The sequence below is a fragment of the Silene latifolia genome, unplaced genomic scaffold (assembly GCF_048544455.1).
Source record: "Silene latifolia isolate original U9 population unplaced genomic scaffold, ASM4854445v1 scaffold_75, whole genome shotgun sequence".
Taxonomy (NCBI): domain Eukaryota; kingdom Viridiplantae; phylum Streptophyta; class Magnoliopsida; order Caryophyllales; family Caryophyllaceae; genus Silene; species Silene latifolia.
The window spans coordinates 2,042,159-2,054,296 of NW_027413661.1; the positions used below are offsets into that span (position 1 = coordinate 2,042,159).

Below are 12,138 nucleotides of genomic sequence, written 5' to 3' on the forward strand. Positions count from 1 at the left end.
AACCGTGAAAACTTACAAACATGGTACCCTACCATTTCATATCTCATATGATTCGTTTAAATTTAGTGGAAAAATAATTTAGACAAAATGATAAAATCCCCAAAAGAATCAAGTAACTCAAAGTAACTTGATTGAAGTCCAAACCATATCGAATAGCGTTTGATTTCTTTATCCAATCACACATTATCCCATAATGCGTGCTAAGAGAGATTAATTTGTGATACTATATCACATTTCCTTTGGCTTATATCAAAGTCTTCACTTTGATAATCCCATCACGACTAAATCCTAATTCCTTGAACTCTTTGAACTTCTTCAAAGATTTCTCTATTTACCTTATTAAGTGAACACATTAGCGTCAACTTAAATCGTTGGTAAAAGAAAATGATCAACCTATTTTGGATCAATGATTTACAACCTCGATCTCCTTTTCAACCAAAAGTCACGAGACATCTTGCTTTGAATACAAGATACGCATATACCATAAGATCTAATGGTTTCAAGAGTACTCGATAACTCTTTGCGTTCATCATTCCAGAATCTAAGGTTCAATCTTGGGTTACCAATTTGATTCTTGCATCATCTACATGATATATCATTCTAGTTTGGTTTAGAATATAATCACCTTGATAATGGGCTAGCCATACATCAAATCATGGTGTATAGGGTCACAAAAGTGAAACCTCTTTTGTATCTTAACAAGTTTATATTCTTATTTAGAGTTTATGCACTTAATAGTCATAATTAAGTACAACTATAAACCTTAAATTAGATTGATTACACAATGACTCTATCTCTCAACATCATTTGTTGCTAGTCGTCATATTCTAATCATCCTATGTATTAAATACAATGATGAAAACCACCACTGGTTTCTAATATTAACGAAGTAGTACTAGCAAACTTTTTGTCAATCAAATAGACATTTAAAGAAGAAGGTCCCATTAGATGTCCCACAACTAACTTGTTGATACTTCAATAATTTGAGGTAGTTTCCTTTCTAGCGTCCAACACTTAAGACAATGGAAACTTTATCGGTCAGGATTGATAAGTTTAGTATCGTTATTCTCAATAACTTTACTTTTAACATTATCTTGTCAATTCCATTCTAATCTTTACTTCTTTAAAACCTTATCCTTTTCTTAAAGGTTTAAGAGAATGCTCCCACTCATTTCAATGAGTCTTTCCTTAGAGAAGCAAAATTGAATTTCATGAAGACTACTCTTCAATTCATTTGTTTAGTCTTAAAACTTTCATTGAAGTGGTTGCGGTATTTTGGTCAATTTTGATTTCAAACAAATCTAGTTACCAAAACGTTTCAAAGTACTTAACTCAATTAAGCATATGAGAAACAATTCATTGTAAGTAGATATGTTAGTCAAGAATCAAAAACCCTTTTGATCACGAATAACTTTTATCTATACTCTTCACAAGAGATCCTTACAACGGATAATACGAGGTTTTTAGAAGAAAAATTCAAATTTTGTCTTTAGTTACGATGTTTTAATGGAGATTTGAACTAAAATCGAAATGATATCGTATATGAATTGTGGTAAAGAAATAGAACAATATGACAACGGAATAATGAAAACAAAACATTTATCGTTATAATAATACTTGTAAATAATTTAACAAGTTATGAGCATTTATATAGTGACCTCTACCCAACTATTATAAATGATTCCAAGATCCAAATTCATATTAACTTGGGCACGGTGTGGCCGATGAATCCCTCATCAATATAACTCGGTGGATTAACTCTCTAATCGATTCTACTTTTAGAACTCTTGGTCGATAAAATTACATTAATATTTATCTTTAGCCCGGAACACATGCGACTACGGTCACGAATACTTCCGTTGAACTCAATCCAAATTTCGAATAAATGTGTCCATGATCCAAACCCACATTAACTTGGGCACGGTGTGGCCGATAAATCCCTCATCAACATGAATTCGGTGGATAGACATTTATAACCCACTTCCCCTACGTAACAAGGTTTGTACCCCGGTGTGGCCGAGTGCACTCCCTCACGAAATAGGTTTTCATGGTTTCTACTTTTTGGTAAGGCTAAGTCTCAATTGTTTATTTTTAGCGAGAGGTCATGTCAATTTATTATCTATCACGTTTTAAGTGAACTAAAGCGGTGAACTACGATAATTGTAATTGACACGGTCGATAAACTCGATTTAAAATGCATGTTCAGTTATGGCGATTTAGCGATGCATGCAACATATAAATAAAATGCAAAACATAAATTAAATCCTAGTATGACCTTCCTAAAATAGTAAATCTAATAAACTATTACAAATTCGGAAACCAACTCCATTGGTCCCTTGAACTTCGGTCTTGGCACGCGTTTCAAGGCAACACTTTCTTTAATGGATCGCCTTCTCGAGTGGCACCGTCTTCAAGGAACTCCGGAATAAATAAATTACATAATTTTCTATTATACATTTGTAACTAAAATCAAATAAATCTATTAAATTACAAAACGGTGATACCAGATCACAATAATTACAAACGAATCGATATTCCCATACATTTCGGGTAATATCAATTAAAAACTAAGGCCATACTAAGTAAAATTACATAATTCAAAAATTACATAAAATTAAAATATGACAATCATAAATAAAATGCAGCATTATAATATGCATGAACATGCCCAATTTTATGCTAAATCGCCTTTAAGGAGCCAATATCGTATATTAATCGGTTTTTACTGATTTGCGTGATTTAACCTTTTAAAATCACAATAATTACATAAAATCATATTTATGTACAAGTTAATTACCCTAACCATCTTAGGACTCAAAATTAGTCTCCACTAACATATTGACAATAATTAACTTACATTTCTTAATATTGTTCATAAATGGACTCAAAATACAAAATTTTGCCTTAAACTTCTAATTTAAATCATAAAAATTTCAAATAATTTCAAAATTTGAAATTTAAACTCATGAACATTCTGGAAAAATACCATGACACTCATAATGTTCAAAACTTAGGTTAAAAATTTCGAAAATTTATCGAGAAAAACAATGTTGCGGTTTATCGATTTTAACAATTATGACCATAAAAATATGAAAAAAAAAATTTTTTACCAACTTTTCATTTTTAGATCTGAAATATATGATAAAATGCAACATGTGACATTTTTCCTTAGTCATGAAGTATGTTTTAGCATTTTTTTTACTAATTAAAGTCATTATTTATGTAATTTTTCATCAAAAATTCATAAATCACGCATAAAGACTTCATTATAGCCAAATATTTTACACACATCTTGTAAAATTGCATGTGACAACATACTAAATTTCCATGACCATATTCGAAATATAACTCATATTAACCTATTTTCCCATTTAAATACGGTTTTAACTTGAAAAATCCATATTTCGAGCAATACAACTCATTTTATTATGACAATTTACAGGCCATCAGTATATAATATATGTGAAAACATATCCAAAAACCACTGGAAAAAATGAAGTTTAGCTATTTTTAGTCTAAAAATGACATTTTTATCATAAAAAATCACATTTTAATGCCATTAATATAAAGAATGAACAATAAAAATCCATAAATAAACCTAAATGTCCTAAAAATCACTTAGGACCAGAAACTTTGAACATGCAAAATTATTTCATGATTTATCTTCATAAATCCTAAATAACAAGTTTTATATGTTAATTAAATTAACTCGGAAAAACTAACCCGATCTTGCATGCAACAACCATAATGCTCTGATACCACTTGTTGGAAATCATATTTTAAATATCACATATTTTGGTTTAAAGTTTTAGTCATAAAAACTCAAAGATCTTATGCATGCAAAACTAGAATAAGAGTAAAGAAAAATCGTTTCATACCATATGAATATTTCGGCCAAATGGGCACAAATGAAGTCTCCTACCTCACTTGTTCTCGAGCTTTCCATATATTAGGATGATCCTCCAAAGACCTCAAGTATAGAAGCCACTCCTCTTGATTGCACCCAAGATTATCCCTTATCCCCACTAAATAATATTAGCTAGATATTAGTTTAGTAGTTTACCTTAAAATTGATTAATAATACTCATATATTAAACTAATAATTTTAGTAATCTTTTATGAACAATTTCAATCAAAAATCTCATGTTTTGATGAAGAAAAGATGAATATGTGAGAGAGGAAAAACTATGCATGTCATTTGAATGGACAAGCATTAAGAGAATAATTAGAGGAAAAAAATCATCCACTAAAGAGGAGGATGGGGGTCACGGTTTTTAGGAGGAGGAGACCAATATATGGTCTTTCACTTTTTAGCTTTTATTCTTCTTAAAACCTTAGGCATGTAAGGCTAGTGTAGTGTAGGCTTATTATTTAAATTCTATCACATAAAATAATATAAGCACAACCCACTACATACTCCTCCAATTCGGTCCACCTAATTAAAATGGACTATCATTTTATTTTGTCAATTTGTCATTTGTCACACAATATGTCACATGTAGTCTTATACATGTTATTAATTAATTTAATGCATATTCATCACATAAATATCATTTTAAAAATTAATTAAATTACATGCAACAAATTGACTAGTGATACTTGATCACATAAATAAAATGGGTCATAAAATTATAATTCACAACATCTTGTAATTATAATTAACCATTCATCCTTATTTCTATCGTTTCTCAAACAATAAACAATTTTAGTAATACAACATTTTATTACCAAAATAAATCTTATTTAATCTCATTAAAATAAGAAATCAATATTCTCTCTCACAAATGAATTGTTCAATTTTAAGGAATTGATCAACTTGTATCGTCATGCAATTAATCAACATTACAGATAAGGGCATAATCCTTTAGGTGTTACCTTAAGGGATCAACTGACCACCACCGTCCCACGACAGTAACGTCAAACTCTAGCAAGACAATCGTTACCGATTAATGTTGATCAGTTGACTATAAAAGGAATCATCCCTTACGTATTCTTAAAATGAGATTTAAACATGTGATCAATATGATCGACAATTGTGATCGCATTATTGTCGGAGGACACATATTCCAACATCATGTAGTCGGGGAGCTCTCATGGTTTTGTCAAGATTGAAAGTAATTGTCTCATCCCCTACTTCAAGTGTGAACTCTCTATGTTTCACATCGATTACCGCTCCGGAGGTATGTAAGAAATGTCTACAATGACAAAGTCTACCGGGATGAAAAATTTGCCAATTTTCACGGGCACATCCTCCCATACCCCTAAAGGTATCTTTGTTGATCCATCCGCCATTTAAAGAGTAATGTTGATGCATTTGAGCTCTCTAATTCCTAGTCTTTTACATACCGAGTATGGCATGACACTTACACTTGCTCCAAGATCACACAATGCCTTGTTGATTATAGTGTCGCCAATGGTACACGGGATAGAAAAACTTTCCGGATCTTTGAGCTTTAGAGGGGAACTCCCTTGAAGAATAGCACTACTCACTTTGGTAAAGGCAATAGTCTCCAACTTTCGGATGGATTTCTTCTTGGTAAGAATATCCTTCTTGTACTTTGCATAAGCCGGAATATGATTGATCAATTCTGTGAATGGGATTGAGACTTCTAAGTTCTGCACAATTTCCATGAACTTTCCAAGTTGCTCATCAAACTTAGTCTTAGCTTGGCGGCTTGGGAATGGAAGTCTAATCACAATAGGCTTTTTCTCAATTTCCTTGGCCTTCTCTTCATTTTTCTTCTTTGAAAGTTCATTGGTAGTAGGGTCTACTACCTTAGAGTTCTCCACAACTTTTTGCTTGCTACTAACATCCACAATATCTTCATCAATTGACCTCTTCGGCCCCTCATATGTTGTACCACTCCTCAAATGGATGGCACTAACCGTTTCATGTCTTAGGGGGTTACCTTTAGACGGTAATTGACCCTTCTGTCTTTGGGAGCTAGAAGATATTAATTGAGTAATTTGAGTCTCTAACATTTTGGTGTGGGCAAGTATGTTGTGGATGGTGATTTCTTTAGCTTGGCTATCTTTTTTATTTTGGGTGAAGAATTCTTGTTGGTTCTTTTGCATTTGGAGGACCGCTTTTTGAACATCAAAGCTTTGGTCATTGGATTGGTTGTAGTAAGGTTGATTTTGATATCCTTGGCTTTGGTGGAAAAAGGTTCTTTAAGTTTGATTTCTCATTGGAGGTGGGGTGTATGTTGGTTGAGGATTTTGAACATTTTGGCTCTTGTATGAAAGATTTGGGTGGAATTTGGTATTCTCATTATAGTAGTTGGAATACGAGGTGCCATTCTTGTATGCTTGGAAAGCATTCACTTGTTCATTTGTTCCCCTACATTCATTTGGATCATGTCCAAAGGTTTCACAAATTTCACATACTCCATTTGGAACTGAGGATGATGCCACCATAGCATTAACATGTTGTTTGGGTGATTTGGAAGCTTCATCAAGCTTAGCCATGGCCTTCTCAAACTTCAAATTGATGGTGTCGATATGAGCACCTAGTTGAGCACCCAATTGCATGATGGAATCTACCTCATGCTTTCCTCCTCTAGTTGCCTTTTGAGGCCTACTATAGTGGGAATTATGAACCGCCATCTCTTCGATTTTGATCTATGTTTGGTTGTCATCAACTTCGGTAAACCTCCTATTGGATCCCATATTAAGCACATTGTGTTAGTCTTCGTATAAGCCGTTCCAAAACTGTTGAACAAGGAACCACTCACTAAGTCCATGGTGTGGACAAGAACGACAAGTGTCCTTAAATCTCTCCCATGCTTCATATAATGATTCCTCATCCCTTTGCTTGAACCCGGTGATTTGGGCTCTCAACATGTTAGTCTTCTCCGGAGGATAGAATTTCTTGTAGTAGGCAAGTGCTAACTTCTTCCATGAATCAATACCAAGGGTAGCCTTGTCTAGGCTTTTCAACCATTGCTTTACGGTACCAATAAAGGAAAAAGGAAACAATACCCATCGGATTTGGTCTTGAGTAACTTCGATTTGAGAAATTGCATCACAATAGTCACAAAAAGTCTCCATATGTAAATGAGGATCTTCACCAGGCATCCCTCCAAATTGACTTCTCTGAACTAATTTTATGAGTGCGGATTTGGCAATGAAATTACCGGTTAAATGTGGTGGTGTAGGAGTACCATTTGGTAGGTTCTCCTCGGTTGGTACAGAATGAGATGAAAATTTAGGCATTGTGGGTTGATTTTGTGGTTGGTTTGGAATTGGATTATCCTCTCCTTCTCTTGCAAAAGGGTTGACAAACTCAATGTTATTTGGTTGAATGTCCACAATCTCTCCAATACCCAAAACTCTTGAAGAACCTCTAGCAACTCTTATATTGTTGGTTAAGGTCCTTTCAATCTCGAAATCAATAGGTAATGGATTACCTTGTGATCTCCTACTCATGCAAAATATCAAATAATTAGAAAACAATTATAACAACCTTGAGGAGATTGACTTCCCCAATGTAATGAAACACACAACTAAAAACAATTAACGAAAATCAAATCAATTGAACACCGTCCCCGACAACAGCGCCATTTTTGGTGTGAGCGTGTGTAGTGTCATTATTGCTCACCAAAACAATATTTATATCTTTACAAACTACTCTTAGTAGAGCGATAAGCAAAGGTTGGATCCCAAGGGACGGGTATCGATTTAGGATTTCAATTGCAAGTAGTTATGTCTTAAGGTGTCACAAATTTGGGCTGAGATGAGATGTGGTCTAAACTAATCAACAAGATGAATGTAAATTAACGAAGACAATGTAAAGCAATTAAAGGGGTTTGTAAACAATGGATAGGTTGAAATCACAACAAGCAAGCAAATAATTATGAAAGCATATTAAATTAAGCAAAGATCTAATCCCATGATTGATTCCCCTAATTCCCAGTTAACCCTAGCTTAAGAGACTACTCACTCATGATAAAGTTCAACATGCCAATAAGGATGTCAATCGTATTAACAAAGCAAATTATGATGAATAAGTAATGGAAATAACAATAACTAAGCAAAGGTAAAAAGGGATTATACCAACTTGAGATGATCCAAATAATAAAGCAAAGAATAATAGAAGGAAACTTGATGATTGATGGAGAGTTGTCAATTCCAATAAACCCCAAATAATCTTCTAAGTACCCAACTAAAACTAAGAACAATTTAGAGATTAAGAAATATTAAGATGTGATTAATATTAAAAATGAGTATTACAACTTAATTAAGACTAAATTAAGAGATTTAGAAGTAGATTAGTACTTGATTCTAAGCTTGATGCTAATATAGGTAGTACAATAGGGTATGAAGAGTCAAGGACGAGAATACCTAAGAGGGGGAGGGGGTGAATTAGGTGTCCAATTACAAATTTTTAAGCTTGAATTAAGCTTCTTTGAAATCTAGGACAATAGACTGAACTGATGTGGACAATACTTTAAATGATAGTGGTGTTTATGTTTAGAACTATTTGAGTTAGAATTATATACACACGAATTCAGCTCAGTATATGTCACAGTAAAGTCGAATGTTGCACATACCAGAAAAGTATGAATGAAAGAGTATTTTTCTTCAACTTAGCAATGAAGATATAAAGTGAATACTTTTTAAGTTGAATACTCTTAGAAATGGAAATCTTAAGTGAATCCCTTTAAAGTTGAAAACTTGAGATACTTAATCGTTTTAAGTTCACAAGATTGAATCAATCAGCAGGTCTGAGACACAGTATTGAACACTGTGACACGGACAGATTGCGAGATAAACAATATATAAATAAGGAGAACAAATGTAAAAGTAAATGAACAAACAAGACGATGTTTTCCTTCAAGAACAAACGTAAAAGTAAATGATTGGACCGGACAATGAAGAAAAATTAGTCAAGTAAACATCATTAGAATGTTTTCCTTCAAGAACAAGTTCCCTTGTTTTTGCATCAAGAATTCTACATTCACTAACAAGAAATTCAACAATATTATCATGATCACACAAATAATAGACACTAAGAAGATTGTTCTTCAAACCTTTGACAAGCAACACTTTGTCGACACGTTGTGACGATGACTTACCAACTTTTCAATACCAACAATTTCACCTCTTTTATTATGGTCAAATGTCATGGTGCCACCTTTGTAGGCTTCTAGTGAGAGAAGATTGGCTTTCACTTCCGTCCACAATCATAGTACCAATTGCTGCTGCCTCTCACTAATGCCTTTAACAAATCAAACATTTTGTTTAGGAACCCAAATTAATTTGGGTCCCTTCTTGTGAATCATGTCCTTTACCAAGTCTTTTTGGATCCACACTTGCTTGACAACGTTAATGTTTCTTTTAATGCCATTCATTCTCTTTGTACAACCATTAAATACATGACCAGTCTTGCCACAATAATTGCAAATAACATATCAGGAAATCCAACATGTTTTCTTCTTCGGAAATCTGTTTTGCTTCGTTCTTGGTTTCGAATGCAACAGTGCACGTTACTGTTGCATTTGAAAACGAGTCCATCATTCTTTTCACTTTGTTGCGACTGACTGGTAGAAAACTTTAAAACAGTTTGACTTCCTACCTTTTTCTTGTAAAACTCTTTTGCATCATTTAAATCTTTGTTTAAAATCTCAATTTTGGCAAGATAGTCAAGATTTAATGTTTGCACATTTTCAAAGGCGCTCTTAGCATGACTTGATTCATTGTGTAGCATTTCTGCTAATTTTTCAAGTTCCTTAAGACGACTTTTAAAAGAGGTTAGGTCAATTAAAAGTGAGTCTCGTTCTTGTGTTAACATAGAAACATGTTTGGTTAAAGATGATACCGTCGTTTAGTATCAAAAAAAAAATTTATAAACCTATTTACTACTAACGGAAGTTAGCGGTAAGCAGGGTCGATCCGCAGGGAGACATAATGAGATTCATCTGTTTATATTTAGTCTAAAGGGGAAGGAGGTTTTTGATTTTAATAATAACTAACTAAATGCGAATAAAATAAAAGCTATAACGAAAGCAATTAAATAAAAAAGGTGTAGACAATAATAAAAGGGAAGCTAAGAAGATTGGTTCACTGCAGCTACGACGGCGGTATCTTAAGTAAGTCTGATATAATCATGCAAGATGGGCAAATAAGTAGTTCTCTCGGTCCAACTTAACAAGTAGCATCTTTGGATCTAGCTACGGGTCCCTAAGTATCACTAATACTAGCTCTCGCCCTGAAAAATGATTCCTAATGCCTAAATTTACCTTTCTTTCGATCTTAGTATAATTTAGTCGTTCAATTGGTAGTCTATTGCCCTCCCCTATCTCTGGATCTATTGGATCGGTCAATTCCTAAGCATTTAACAAATATCCTCTCGGTCATTCATTAAATATTGCAATTAAAACAATTGAACAGTGCTGATTCTTACGTGATACAGTCGATCGACCATCTAAGCCAGTCGATCGACCAATGGGCTCAGTCGATCGACTATTGACATCAGTCGATCGACCAAGACCCGAATCAGGTCTACCTATTGTACGTCGTCTACGATGCAGATCCCCTCACATCTTAGCATGGATGGATTAGCTACGCATAGTAAAACTAATAACGACTACGAAATTACTAATAACGATAAAAGAAAGCATGATTGTAACGATTGAACAATAAAATTGAAATAATGAAAACTAGGGCTTTGGAATCTAACTACTAATTCTAAACTACTGCAAGAATTGAAGTAAACTGTAAATAAGAATAAAAATTACCGAAATAGAAAGGGCAGGAAGAATCCGATTGCAAGAATTTTTATTGCGAATTAAACTAAATTGAATGAATTTGAATTAATTTGAACTAATGTAAAACTAGATCTAAAACTATCCTAATGTCCTCTCTCTGATGCCAGAGACCTCCCCTTAAAACTGATGAATGATGTTCCGTTTTATAGAGAACTCACATAACTTATTCCTAAACCTAAGTACAAGTGGGCTTCGGAATTCCAATCTTTTAATTGTACGTCAAAGTCGTGGTGTGGTCGATCGACTACTGGGACCAGTCGATCGACCAAAGGTGCTGTACAGTAATGCATTCTGACGAATTCTGCGGCGCGCATCGATCTTAAAACAACTGTCATTTGTTCGTTACTTGGTCAAATCAGGTGTTCTACGCGGCGTTGGAAAGGTAAGAGGATAAGCTTTCACCTCCAATTGGAATCACTCAATTATCTGATCTAGAACTAGAGATATAGCCATTTTAAGCAGTCTGCAGTAATGTGAAGCGATTCTTTGCTTGTTTTAGCTTTGCAATTTGTACGCAACCATGCTTTTGCTATCTTTAGACCTTGAAACGCATCCTAAACTTCAAGTCCGAGTCAAATATTCATTACCTTCCTAATCTTAGCTTTTGGGGTCAAGATTTGGTCAATTATCTACTCATCTCCACAATAATCTGCAATAATACATAAAAACACGAGAGTAGACAGAAATAGGGAATATAGTAGTGTAAACTACATAATAAGGCTCTGAAATACGTGTAAAATAGGGTGTAAAACATCATATTATAGTCACGCATCAAACTTCCCCAAACCAAACCCTTGCTTGTCCCCAAGCAAGAACTAGACTCGATCTTAGAACCTAATGAAACGTGTTCATTCTTAGAGCGAAATGCAAACTGTAAAGCCTAAACCAGTTTAATGTTAAAAATCAACAATCAATTAGTAATATGAATCATGCAAACGAGTTATGTAGTCGTTAAAAGCTGCTGAATCATTATGGACTCTCACGGCCCACTCAAATCACTCATATAAGCATAGGTGAATATATGTAAAAGATAGAAAGAAGTAATTTTGTAATGACTCTTACCTAACTACGACCTATAAGAACATTCCTGCAATCTAATATGAAAATGATCTCTACAACGGGACATATGCATTCCAACCATAAAAGACCATGACACATGCCGATGTAAATTTGGATATGTGAGGCTATGAGTAAGAAGGGGCTAAAATGAATTTGGATAAAGGAGTTAAAGCCAAGCTAGTAACTACTGAAAACCAAACTATAAAATATTCCAAGTTCATACTCAAGATTTCAATCGAAACGGTGCTAAATATCAAGCACTAATCTCACAATTCCATAATATATTAATTCCCCAAATAATATTAATCGC

The 12,138-nt window shown here is 33.8% G+C and overlaps 1 non-coding gene across 1 annotated transcript; it reads left to right on the top strand.

Moving 5' to 3' along the window:
• The first annotated feature begins 6,736 nt into the window (after window positions 1–6,736).
• LOC141640320 (small nucleolar RNA R71) lies at window positions 6,737–6,843 on the top strand. The gene has a single exon (XR_012542952.1). It is a non-coding gene; the product is annotated as a small nucleolar RNA R71 (small nucleolar RNA).
• The last annotated feature ends 5,295 nt before the right edge of the window (window positions 6,844–12,138 follow it).